We start from the raw sequence: 14,394 nt of genomic DNA on the forward strand, positions 1-14,394 counted from the left end.
ATAAAATGGATAAAGTCGCTATGTATAAAACAATGCTTATTAGACAGCAGCCTTTACTCTAAACATTGCTAAGTAAACATCAACATTTACTTTAAATAACAACCTAATAACAGTCTTTAATAAATAGTAGCATTTACTTAGTAAACAACAACCTTTATTTCAAACAATGCTTAGGAAACAACAGTATGCAGGTGAATCATGGCATATGGGTGAATAATGGCATATGGGCAAAACACATTTCATACCTTCAAGTTATAGCACACAGATACAAGCTTGTGCAGCTTGCCATATAGAAGATAGTTTCTTTGCTTCGTGTGGACCAAAGCAAAAGCGCTCCAATTCCTCTCACAGCCACTTGACGAAACACATTGTGATACAATCCTCAAGGCACACTTCTGCAGATTAGGAACTTCCCCTCCAAATTGGAACCACCACTCAGCTACCAAGTTAAAACAAAATTAACATAGTGAGATGAACTGAGTTGCAAAACTGGGGTAATAGAGAATATTACAAGTGGGGTAATTGGAACTTACTTGGTGACATTTTCTCTGCAGAGGAACGTGCCAACCTTGAGCCAAACCTCCCACGACATTCCCTGTAAGTGCTGACTTCATCAATAGCCAAAACAGCGGTCTTAGGGTCTGCAATCTTCTCAATGGCATCTGTTAGTGCAAGAGCATAGTCCATCATCTTGCACATGTTGATCTGATAATGTGTGTAAGGATCAAGGACAGCAGCTGCAAGGAGAAGGGAGAACAAAAGAAGTTAAAACCATAAAAAGAGAGCATCATAATACAAATTTAGTTAGTTTTGTAACTACCTGTAACCAATAGTGTGCCTTCTTGCATAGCATCGATCCTCTTGGACACCTTGCTCATGACTCTATGAAACATTTGTGATCCACCACCAAGATGACTTTCCAACTTTTGTATGGCTGTCATCATACTCTTCTTGAATCCAGATAGGGTGCATCTCTTTTGTGTATCAGCATATCTAAGGGCTTTGTAGAGTGGCTCTAGCACAGCAAGAACCCACTCTAAAGTTGCCCACCACATATTACTAGATAGCAGCTCTTCAGCGAACACATAATCAGCAACACCGTTCCAAGTACTTCCCTTCCAATCATCGGACACCATCCATTTCCTAAACTCATCTTTCTTACAATGGAAACTCTCCAAGAACATGAACACCGTTCCAAACCGGGTCGCATTCGGTTTTATGAGTTCACCACCAATGTTCTTTTTCATGCTATCATGTAGGTTATTGTGATTGTAGAAAAATCTACAGATCTGCTTAGTACTTTTAACTATCACGTCAATCTCACAAAACTTAGCAACATCCTTAAGCATGAGGTTAACAGTGTGGGAAGCACATGGCTGCCAAACAATATGACTAAACTCTAGTTGTTCTACCAGAGTTTTACATGCTTTCTTGTAATTTGACCCATTATCAGTTACGATTTGAACAACATTCTCAGAACCTATCTCTTCCACAACGACCTTTCTGATCTCTCTATAGATAAACTCTGCCAATTAATTGCAAGTAAACTTTTGTTTGAAACAAAAATGAAGCGAGTAATAACAGAAATAAGCATGAATAAACAGAAATAACAGAAATAAGCATGAATAAATAATATCATGTAAAAAGATTAGAAAAGGCATAATAGACACATTTAACCATGAATAAACAAACATAACAGATTTTCAACCATGAATAGACAAACATAACAGATTTTCAACTCTAAATGCACAATAAATGCATCATACCATCATGTAGAAAACTAACAAGGCATGGCTAGTCAGAATTAACAATGAATGGACATGCGTAAACGTAGTTTCAATCATTAGAAAACTAACCTGCAGTCTGAGTTTGACCAGAAGCATCAATGGATTTATGAAAGAACATCCGTGCATTGCAATACACCATGAAATTGATGAGACTCATACCAGTAGGCCCTGTCCATGAGTCACACATCACAGTTACACCATAGTTCCTCCAGTCTTGCTTGAACATGTTCAAGCACTGCTCAGCTTCTTCATAATTCTTGTCCAAATATATCCCATCAATCTCCTTGGCAGTTGGAACAGGAGCTGGGCCAAGGTTTTGAGTTATCTTGACAGCCGCACGAAAATAGGGACAATTTGCTTTCAGACCAGCAATGTCATTAGCATGAAAAAACTTTGCCCAAGCTTGGCCAAGTACATCTTTTGACTCAACATTCAAAGCAGTGTTGATCTTTGGCTGCATTGATACTTTGTTGCTTGACAATTCCTTGTCAAAGTATGCTGTGATACTCTGTTTCCCAAGAGACACACGAACACCACTGCCACTCCTACGCCTCCTCTCAACTGCGCGAGAGACATTCTTGTCTCTTAGTGTCTCCCGAAGTGTGGCCTGAATCTCTTCCTCGTCATCTTCAATATTTATCACCCCTTCTCCATGGTACTGAAGGAAATATGCCCTAGAGGCAATAATAAAGTTATTATTTATTTCCTTATATCATGATAAAAGTTTATTATTCATGCTAGAATTGTATTAACCGGAAACATAATACATGTGCGAATACATAGACAAACAGAGTGTCACTAGTATGCCTCTACTTGACTAGCTCGTTAATCAAGGATGGTTATGTTTCCTAACCATGGACAAAGAGTTGTCATTTGATTAACGGTATCACATCATTAGTTGAATGATCTGATTGACATGACCCATTCCATTAGCTTAGCTCCCGATCGTTTAGTATGTTGCTATTACTTTCTTCATGACTTATACATGTTCCTATGACTATGAGATTATGTAACTCCCGTGTGCCGGAGGAACACTTTGTGTGCTACCAAACGTCACAACGTAACTGGGTGATTATAAAGGTGCTCTACAGGTGTCTCCAAAGGTACATGTTGGGTTGATGTATTTCGAGATTAGGATTTGTCACTCCGATCGTTGGAGAGGTATCTCTGGGCCCTCTCGGTAATGCACATCACTTAAGCCTTGCAAGCATTGCGGCCAAGGTTTTGAGTTATCTTGACAGCCGCACGAAAATAGGGACAATTTGCTTTCAGACCAGCAATGTCATTAGCATGAAAAAACTTTGCCCAAGCTTGGCCAAGTACATCTTTTGACTCAACATTCAAAGCAGTGTTGATCTTTGGCTGCATTGATACTTTGTTGCTTGACAATTCCTTGTCAAAGTATGCTGTGATACTCTGTTTCCCAAGAGACACACGAACACCACTGCCACTCCTACGCCTCCTCTCAACTGCGCGAGAGACATTCTTGTCTCTTAGTGTCTCCCGAAGTGTGGCCTGAATCTCTTCCTCGTCATCTTCAATATTTATCACCCCTTCTCCATGGTACTGAAGGAAATATGCCCTAGAGGCAATAATAAAGTTATTATTTATTTCCTTATATCATGATAAATGTTTATTATTCATGCTAGAATTGTATTAACCGGAAACATAATACATGTGTGAATACATAGACAAACAGAGTGTCACTAGTATGCCTCTACTTGACTAGCTCGTTAATCAAAGATGGTTATGTTTCCTAACCATGGACAAAGAGTTGTCATTTGATTAACGGGATCACATCATTAGTTGAATGATCTGATTGACATGACCCATTCCATTAGCTTAGCTCCCGATCGTTTAGTATGTTGCTATTGCTTTCTTCATGACTTATACATGTTCCTATGACTATGAGATTATGTAACTCCCGTGTGCCGGAGGAACACTTTGTGTGCTACCAAACGTCACAACGTAACTGGGTGATTATAAAGGTGCTCTACAGGTGTCTCCAAAGGTACATGTTGGGTTGACGTATTTCGAGATTAGGATTTGTCACTCCGATCGTCGGAGAGGTATCTCTGGGCCCTCTCGGTAATGCACATCACTTAAGCCTTGCAAGCATTGCAACTATGAGTTAGTTGCGGGATGATGTATTTACGAAATGAGTAAAGAGACTTGTCGGTAACGAGATTGAACTAGGTATTGGATACCGATGATCGAATATCGGGCAAGTAACATACCGATGACAAAGGGAACAATGTATGTTGTTATGCGGTCTGACCGATAAAAGATCTCCGTAGAATATGTAGGAACCAATATGGGCATCCAGGTCCCGCTATTGGTTATTGACCGGAGACGTGTCTCGGTCATGTCTACATTGTTCTCGAACCCATAGGGTCCGCACGCTTAAGGTTTCGATGACAGTTATATTATGAGTTTATGTGTTTTGGTGTACCGAAGGTTGTTCGGAGTCCCGGATGTGATCACGGACATGACGAGGAGTCTCGAAATGGTCGAGACATAAAGATTGATATATTGGAATCCTATGTTTGGATATTGGAAGTGTTCCGGGTGAAATCGGGATTTTACCGGAGTACCGGGAGGTTACCGGAACCCCCCGGGAGATATATGGGCCTTAGTGGGCCTTAGTGGAAGAGAGGAGAGGTAGCCAGAGATGGGCCGCGCGCCCCTTGGTCCGAATAGGACAAGGAGAGGGGGCCGGCCCCCCTTCCTCCTCTCTCTCCTCCGCGAATCCTATTCCAACTAGGATAGGGGGGAGTCCTACTCCCGAAGGGAGTAGGGCTCCTTCTGGCGCGCCTCCTCTTGGTCGGCTGCCCCCCCCTTTGAGCCTTTATATACGGAGGCAGGGGCATCCCCTAGAGACACAAGTTGATCCACGTGATCATATTCTTAGCCGTGTGCGGTGCCCCCTTCCACCATAATCCTCGATAATATTGTAGCGGTGCTTAGGCGAAGCCCTGCGACGGTAGAACATCAAGATCGTCACCACGCCGTCGTGCTGACGGAACTCTTCCCCGACACTTTGCTGGATCGGAGTCCGGGGATCGTCATCGAGCTGAACGTGTGCTAAAACTCGGAGGTGCCGTAGTTTCGGTGCTTGATCGGTCAGGCCGTGAAGACGTACGACTACATCAACCGCGTTGTGCTAATGCTTCCGCTGTCGGTCTACAAGGGTACGTAGATCACACTCTCCCCTCTCGTTGCTATGCATCACCATGATCTTGCGTGTGCATAGGATTATTTTTGAAATTACTACGTTCCCCAACAGTGGTATCAGAGCCTAGGTTTTATGTGTTGATGTTATATGCACGAGTAGAACACAAGTGAGTTGTGGACGATATAAGTCATACTGCTTACCAGCATGTCATACTTTGGTTCGGCGGTATTGTTGGACGAAGCGGCCCGGACCGACATTACGCGTACGCTTATGCGAGACCGGTTCTCCTGACGTGCTTTGCACATAGGTGGCTTGCGGGTGAAAGTTTCTCCAACTTTAGTTGAACTGAGTGTGCCTACGCCCGGTCCTTGCGAAGGTTAAAACAGCACCAACTTGACAAACTATCGTTGTGGTTTTGATGCGTAGGTAAGATTGGTTCTTGCTAAGCCCGTAGCAGCCACGTAAAACTTGCAACAACAAAGTAGAGGACGTCTAACTTGTTTTTGCAGGGCATGTTGTGATGTGATATGGTCAAGACATGATGCTAAATTTTATTGTATAAGATGATCATGTTTTGTAACCGAGTTATCGGCAACTGGCAGGAGCCATATGGTTGTTGCTTTATTGTATGCAATGCAATCGCGCTGTAATGCTTTACTTTATCACTAAGCGGTAGCGATAGTCGTGGAAGCATAAGATTGGCGAGACGACAACGATGCTACGATGGAGATCAAGGTGTCGCGCCAGTGACGATGGTGATCATGACGGTGCTTCGGAGATGGAGATCACAAGCACAAGATGATGATGGCCATATCATATCACTTATATTGATTGCATGTGATGTTTATCTTTTATGCATCTTATCTTGCTTTGATTGACAGTAGCATTATAAGATAATCTCTCACTAAATTATCAAGAAGTGTTCTCCCTGAGTATGCACCGTTGTGAAAGTTCTTCGTGCTGAGACACCACGTGATGATCGGGTGTGATAGGCTCTACGTTCAAATACAACGGGTGCAAAACAGTTGCACACGCGGAATACTCAGGTTATACTTGACGAGCCAAGCATATACAGATATGGCCTCGGAACATGGAGACCGAAAGGTCGAGCGTGAATCATATAGTAGATATGATCAACATAGTGATGTTCACCAATGAAACTACTCCATCTCACGTGATGATCGGACATGGTTTAGTTGATTTGGATCACGTAATCACTTAGAGGATTAGAGGGATGTCTATCTAAGTGGGAGTTCTTAAGTAATATGATTAATTGAACCTAAATTTATCATGAACTTAGTACCTAATAGTATCTTGCTTATGTATGTTTGATTGTAGATAGATGGCCCGTGTTGTTGTTTCGTTGAATTTTAATGCGTTCCTTGAGAAAGCAAAGTTGAAAGATGATGGTGGCAATTACACGGACTGGGTCCGTAACTTGAGGATTATCCTCATTGCTGCACAGAAGAATTACGTCCTGGAAGCACCGCTGGGTGCCAGGCCTGCTGCTGGAGCAACTCCAGATGTTACGAACGTCTGGCAGAGCAAAGATGATGACTACTCGATAGTTCAGTGTGCCATGCTTTACGGCTTAGAACCGGGACTTCAACGACGTTTTGAACGTCATGGAGCATATGAGATGTTCCAGGAGTTGAAGTTAATATTTCAAGCAAATGCCCGGATTGAGAGATATGAAGTCTCCAATAAGTTCTATAGCTGCAAGATGGAGGAGAACGGTTCTGTCAGTGAGCATATACTCAAAATGTCTGGGTATAATAATCACTTGATTCAAATGGGAGTTAATCTTCCAGATGATTGCGTCATTGATAGAATTCTCCAATCACTGCCACCAAGCTACAAGAGCTTCGTGATGAACTATAATATGAAAGGGATGAATAAGACTATTCCCGAGCTCTTCGCAATGCTAAAAGCTACGGAGGTAGAAATCAAGAAGGAGCATCAAGTGTTGATGGTCAACAAGACCACTAGTTTCAAGAAAAAGGGCAAAGGGAAGAAGAAGGGGAACTTCAAGAAGAACAGCAAGCAAGTTGCTGCTCAAGAGAAGAAACCCAAGTCTGGACCTAAGCCTGAAACTCAGTGCTTCTACTGCAAGCAGACTGGTCACTGGAAGCGGAACTGCCCCAAGTATTTGGCGGATAAGAAGGATGGCAAGGTGAACAAAGGTATATGTGATATACATGTTATTGATGTGTACCTTACTAATGCTCGCAGTAGCACCTGGGTATTTGATACTGGTTCTGTTGCTAATATTTGCAACTCGAAACAGGGACTGCGGATTAAGCGAAGATTGGCTAAGGACGAGGTGACGATGCGCGTGGGAAACGGTTCCAAAGTCGATGTGATCGCGGTCGACACGCTACCTCTACATCTACCTTCGGGATTAATATTAGACCTAAATAATTGTTATTTGGTGCCAGTGTTAAGCATGAACATTATATCTGGATCTTGTTTGATGCGAGATGGTTATTCATTTAAATCAGAGAATAATGGTTGTTCTATTTATATGAGTAATATCTTTTATGGTCATGCACCCTTGAAGAATGGTCTATTCTTATTGAATCTCGATAGTAGTGACACACATATTCATAATGTTGAAGCCAAAAGATGCAGAGTTGATAATGATAGTGCAACTTATTTGTGGCACTGCCGTTTAGGTCATATCGGTGTAAAGCGCATGAAGAAACTCCATACTGATGGACTTTTGGAACCACTTGATTATGAATCACTTGGTACTTGCGAACCGTGCCTCATGGGCAAGATGACTAAAACACCATTCTCCGGTACTATGGAGAGAGCAACAGATTTGTTGGAAACCATACATACAGATGTATGTGGTCCGATGAATATTGAGGCTCGTGGCGGATATCGTTATTTTCTCACCTTCACAGATGACTTAAGCAGATATGGGTATATCTACTTAATGAAACATAAGTCTGAAACATTTGAAAAGTTCAAAGAATTTCAGAGTGAAGTTGAAAATCATCGTAACAAGAAAATAAAGTTTCTACGATCTGATCGTGGAGGAGAATATTTGAGTTACGAGTTTGGTGTACATTTGAAACAATGCGGAATAGTTTCGCAACTCACGCCACCCGGAACACCACAGCGTAATGGTGTGTCCGAACGTCGTAATCGTACTTTACTAGATATGGTGCGATCTATGATGTCTATTACTGATTTACCGCTATCATTTTGGGGTTATGCTTTAGAGACGGCCGCATTCACGTTAAATAGGGCACCATCAAAATCCGTTGAGACGACGCCTTATGAACTATGGTTTGGCAAGAAACCAAAGTTGTCGTTTCTGAAAGTTTGGGGTTGCGATGCTTATGTGAAAAAGCTTCAACCTGATAAGCTCGAACCCAAATCGGAGAAATGTGTCTTCATAGGATATCCAAAGGAGACTATTGGATACACCTTCTATCACAGATCCGAAGGCAAGACTTTTGTTGCTAAGTTCGGAAACTTTCTGGAGAAGGGGTTTCTCTCGAAAGAAGTGAGTGGGAGGAAAGTAGAACTTGACGAGGTAACTGTACCTGCTCCCTTATTGGAAAGTAGTGCATCACAGAAAACTGTTTCTGTGACACCTACACCAATTAGTGAGGAAGCTAATGATAATGATCATGAAACTTCAGAACAAGATACTACTAAACCTCGTAGATCAAGCAGAGTGAGATCTGTGCCAGAGTGGTACGGTAATCCTGTTCTGGAAGTCATGCTGCTAGATCATGATGAACCTATGAACTATGAAGAAGCGATGGTGAGCCCAGATTCCGCAAAATGGCTTGAAGCCATGAAATCTGAGATGGGATCCATGTATGAGAACAAAGTGTGGACTTTGGTTGACTTACCCGATGATCGGCAAGCAATTGAGAATAAATGGATCTTCAAGAAGAAGACTGATGCTGACGGTAATATTACTGTCTACAAAGCTCGACTTGTCGCAAAAGGGTTTCGGCAAGTTCAAGGGGTTGACTACGATGAGACCTTCTCACCCGTAGCGATGCTTAAGTCTGTCCGAATCATGTTAGCAATTGCCGCATTTTACGATTATGAAATTTGGCAGATGGAGGTCAAAACTGCATTCCTGAATGGATTTCTGGAAGAAGAGTTGTATATGATGCAACCGGAAGGTTTTATCGATCCAAAGGGAGCTAACAAAGTGTGCAAGCTCCAGCGATCCATTTATGGACTGGTGCAAGCCTCTCGGAGTTGGAATAAATGCTTTGATAGTGTGATCAAAGCATTTAGTTTTATACAGACATTTGGAGAAGCCTGTATTTACAAGAAAGTGAGTGGGAGCTCTGTAGCGTTTCTGATATTATATGTGGATGACATATTACTGATTGGAAATGATATAGAATTTCTGGATAGCATAAAGGGATACTTGAATAAGAGTTTTTCAATGAAAGACCTCGGTGAAGCTGATTACATATTAGGCATAAAGATCTATAGAGATAGATCAAAACGCTTAATTGGACTTTCACAAAGCACATACCTTGACAAGATTTTGAAGAAGTTCAAAATGGATCAAGCAAAGAAAGGGTTCTTTCCTGTGTTACAAGGTGTGAAGTTGAGTCAAACTCAATGCCCGACCACTGCAGAAGATAGAGAGAAAATGAAAGATGTTCCCTATGCTTCAGCCATAGGCTCTATCATGTATGCAATGCTGTGTACCAGACCTGATGTGTGCCTTGCTATAAGTCTAGCAGGGAGGTATCAAAGTAATCCAGGAGTGGATCACTGGAAAACGGTCAAGAACATCCTGAAGTACCTGAAAAGGACTAAGGATATGTTTCTCATATATGGAGGTGACAAAGAGCTCATCGTAAACGGTTACGTTGATGCAAGCTTTGACACTGATCTGGACGATTCTAAATCGCAAACCGGATACGTGTTTACCTTAAACGGTGGAGCTGTCAATTGGTGCAGTTCTAAACAAAGCGTCGTGGCGGGATCTACATGTGAAGCAGAGTACATAGCTGCTTCGGAAGCAGCAAACGAAGGAGTCTGGATGAAGGAGTTCATATCCGATCTAGGTGTCATACCTAGTGCATCGGGTCCAATGAAAATCTTTTGTGACAATACTGGTGCAATTGCCTTGGTGAAGGAATCCAGATTTCACAAGAGAACCAAGCACATCAAAAGACGCTTCAATTCCATCCGGGATCTAGTCCAGGTGGGAGACATAGAGATTTGCAAGATACGTACGGATCTGAATGTAGCAGACCCATTGACTAAGCCTCTTCCATGAGCAAAACATGATCAGCACCAAGGCTCCATGGGTGTTAGAATCATTATTGTGTAATCTAGATTATTGACTCTAGTGCAAGTGGGAGACTGAAGGAAATATGCCTTAGAGGCAACAATAAAGTTATTATTTATTTCCTTATATCATGATAAAAGTGTATTATTCATGCTAGAATTGTATTAACCGGAAACATAATACATGTGTGAATACATAGACAAACAAAGTGTCACTAGTATGCCTCTACTTGACTAGCTCGTTAATCAAAGATGGTTATGTTTCCTAACCATGGACAAAGAGTTGTCATTTGATTAACGGGATCACATCATTAGTTGAATGATTTGATTGACATGAACCATTCCATTAGCTTAGCACCCGATCGTTTAGTATGTTGCTATTGCTTTCTTCATAACTTATACATGTTCCTATGACTATGAGATTATGTAACTCCCGTGTGCCGGAGGAACACTTTGTGTGCTACCAAACATCACAACATAACTGGGTGATTATAAAGGTGCTCTACAGGTGTCTCCAAAGGTACATGTTGGGTTGACGTATTTCGAGATTAGGATTTGTCACTCCGATTGTCGGAGAGGTATCTCTGGGCCCTCTCGGTAATGCACATCACTTAAGCCTTGCAAGAATTGCAACTAATGAGTTAGTTGCGGGATGATGTATTACGGAACGAGTAAAGAGACTTGCCGGTAACGAGATTGAACTAGGTATTGGATACCGACGATCGAATCTCGGGCAAGTAACATACCGATGACAAAGGGAACAACGTATGTTGTTATGCGGTCTGACCGATAAAAGATCTTCATAGAATATGTAGGAACCAATATGGGCATCGAGGTCCCGCTATTGGTTATTGACCGGAGACGTGTCTCGGTCATGTCTACATTGTTCTCGAACCCGTAGGGTCCGCACGCTTAAGGTTTCGATGACAGTTATATTATGAGTTTATGCGTTTTGATGTACCGAAGGTTGTTTGAAGTCCCGGATGTGATCACGGACATGACGAGGAGTCTCGAAATGGTCGAGACATAAAGATTGATATATTGGAAGCCTATGTTTGGATATCGGAAGTGTTCCGGGTGAAATAGGGATTTTACCGGAGTACCGGGAGGTTACCGGAACCCCCGGGAGATATATGGGCCTTAGTGGGCCTTAGTGGAAGAGAGGAGAGGTAGCCAGAGATGGGCCGCGCGCCCCTCCCCCCCTTGGTCCGAATAGGACAAGGAGAGGGGGCCGGCCCCCCTTCCTCCTCTCTCTCCTCCGCGAATCCTATTCCAACTAGGATAGGGGGGAGTCCTACTCCCGGAGGGAGTAGGACTCCTTCTGGCGCGCCTCCTCTTGGCCGGCCGGCCCCCCCTTTTGAGCCTTTATATACGGAGGCAGGGGCACCCCCTAGAGACACAAGTTGATCCACGTGATCATATTCTTAGCCGTGTGCGGTGCCCCCTTCCACCATAATCCTCGATAATATTGTAGCGGTGCTTAGGCGAAGCCCTGCGACGGTAGAACATCAAGATCGTCACCATGCCGTCGTGCTGACGGAACTCTTCCCCGACACTTTGCTGGATCGGAGTCCGGGGATCATCATCGAGCTGAACGTGTGCTAAAACTCGGAGGTGCCGTAGTTTCGGTGCTTGATCGGTCGGGCCGTGAAGACGTACGACTACATCAACCGCGTTGTGCTAACGCTTCCGCTGTCGGTCTACAAGGGTACGTAGATCACACTCTCCCCTCTCGTTGCTATGCATCACCATGATCTTGCATGTGCGTAGGAATTTTTTTGAAATTACTACGTTCCCCAACAGGTACAACCCTTACATGATATCCCTTTCCAAACGAAATCTGTGATTTTTCTTTTCCCTCTTCCTCTGCATTGAGTCATCCCGGGATTCCCTCATTGCAGCACGAATATTTCATGGAACACTAGGACACTCCCTCACATCACCTGGTATACCTCCAAGGTGCTCCCTAAAGCGGGTTGCACCTCCCCCTCTAGTGATTAGAGGGCAGTACCGACAATCAAATCCCCCACCAAACTTGGGGCCATGGTTCCAAATATAATAGATGTCATTGCTTACAAGCCCTACATATCAAAATTTCAAGAACCATGTTAGCAATGCATCATAATATATAGCTACAATGCACTAAAAAACATTTCAACTCCAACTGCACCATAATACAAAATAAAAACTGAGTAAGGAATAAAAAAGAATGAACCAGGACAGTAATAAGAATTAGCATAATGTTTACAACAGAATAAACAACATTGCAACTCTAAATGCATCATACTATGACTAAAAATTGAGCAAGGAATAAAAAGAACGAACCAGGACAGTAACAAGGATTAGCATGATTTTTGCAACAGAATGAACAACATTCCAACTTTAAATGCATAATAACATCAAGTAAAAAGATAATAAGGCAGAAAAAAGGGAATTGCCACATTTTGTACTCTTAATGCATAACAAAATCAAGTAAAAGCTAACGAACAGAATTAGAACAATTTTAACTTTAAACATAATTGATACATTTTTATTTAAATGTTTCCTCTCTAAAAGTATCACAATATCCATACAAAAAGTTAAGCAAATTAAGAAAATGCAGATCATGGTATTGACCTTTCCAAGTTGTCTCTCTTGGAGTTGAACCATTCCCCATGAGAATGTTATCTTCGTTGTCGGGGTTGACATTTTCCCTGCTTCTAGCTTCACCGATGCTCACCCTATTAACATAGGGCGCACTTCCATCACCTATAAATTCAAGCATGAGAAGCAAGCATGCGATAAAGATCAACTCTATTTGCAAAAAATGGCCATCTATTTTAACAATGGCATGCAACCAAAGTTGAGAAGATATGAAGCAATCTTGTAGTACAAGATATTAGAAACAATGCTACTGAGCAAGCTAGTAAAAGATCCTTCCTAGGTGTGCTATCATCCACACTTGCCTGCGTGTGCTATCATCAACACTTGCTAAATAAGCATGCACGTACAGCTAACTACAGATCATGGCAAGTTAAGCTATCATGCACAATTGTGCTCCTGTATGAAGCAAGTGTGCATGTTGAACCTAGATACAGATCTTCACAAATGAAAAGCTAGCTACAGATCTTGCAAGATGAGCCAGCATACAAAAATGCTAAATAGGTGCATGTACAAGATTAGAGGAACATCGTTACAGTACGTCAGTACCATGTCCAGCTTGCCGGAAACCACCGCGTGCGTCCGGCGTCGGGGCACTGCCCAAGCCCGACTGGATGCGCCGCATGCTGCTGCTCCCATGGAGCCGTTCAACGCCCGAGCCCACCTGCCCCGACATCGAAGTTGTGCGGCCGTGCTCCATGGCGCTGCCACCACCATCCATGGACAGGAAAGAGACTGGGAGGGAGGAGATTGGGAGGGAGGAGATTGGGAGGGAGGGAGACAAGGTGGATGGGAGGAGGCGGCGATGCACCGCGCCCCCGCCTCACTCGCTAGGGTTCCGTTGCCCACAGCCGCCGCTCAGTCGGATGGAGACGGGAAAAGTGAATTTTAGGGTTAGAAGGAGATGAATTCGTGCTTTTATACCACAGGGGGGTTTGTGTGGGCTGTAGTAGACCATGGGCTGGGCTGTGAGTTTAAAAGTGGCCGAAATTTTTGGGCCGGTACACCCTATTACCGGGCCTTAACGAGATGGATGAAAATCGCTGGAATTTCGGTTTTCTCGGACGAAATCCAAAACTTTGCACCCCGAGCTCCTCCTCACCTGCCGGTCCTGCGGTCCGCCTCGCGAGCTCCGCCGCTAGAGCAGCCGAGCACTCCACCGGTTGAGCATCGGCCATCCCCGACCTCCCTCGCGTGCCTTTCCGCGGCGCTGGAGCAAGTCAGCTCCCGAGCACGGCTGGGCCGGAGCTGCACGGCTGAGCAGGGCCGGGCGGCGGGATGGCGAGCAGAGCATGGCAGAGAGCCAAGGCGAGTGTCGGGCTGGATAGCGGGGCGGGCAGAGCATCGGAGTGGAGAAGAAGGACCTGATTGCTTTTCAGTTTTACTTGTTAGGGTCCTTTGTGTTAATTTTCCAGACTACTCTGTAACTTCAGTTTTGGTTCGGGCTCATATTTGCATTTTGTACTCCAATAACGTTGAATGAATGGCACTATACACGGATGGGCC

General features: G+C 43.5%; 1 pseudogene; it reads right to left on the reverse strand.

Annotated features, from left to right (window-relative positions):
• Positions 1 to 382: 382 nt before the first annotated feature.
• LOC125507633 lies at positions 383 to 13,609 on the reverse strand (annotated as a pseudogene).
• Between the last annotated feature and the right edge of the window lie 785 nt (positions 13,610 to 14,394).

Source organism: Triticum urartu, chromosome 5, assembly GCF_003073215.2.
Source record: "Triticum urartu cultivar G1812 chromosome 5, Tu2.1, whole genome shotgun sequence".
Classification (NCBI taxonomy): Eukaryota; Viridiplantae; Streptophyta; class Magnoliopsida; order Poales; family Poaceae; genus Triticum; species Triticum urartu.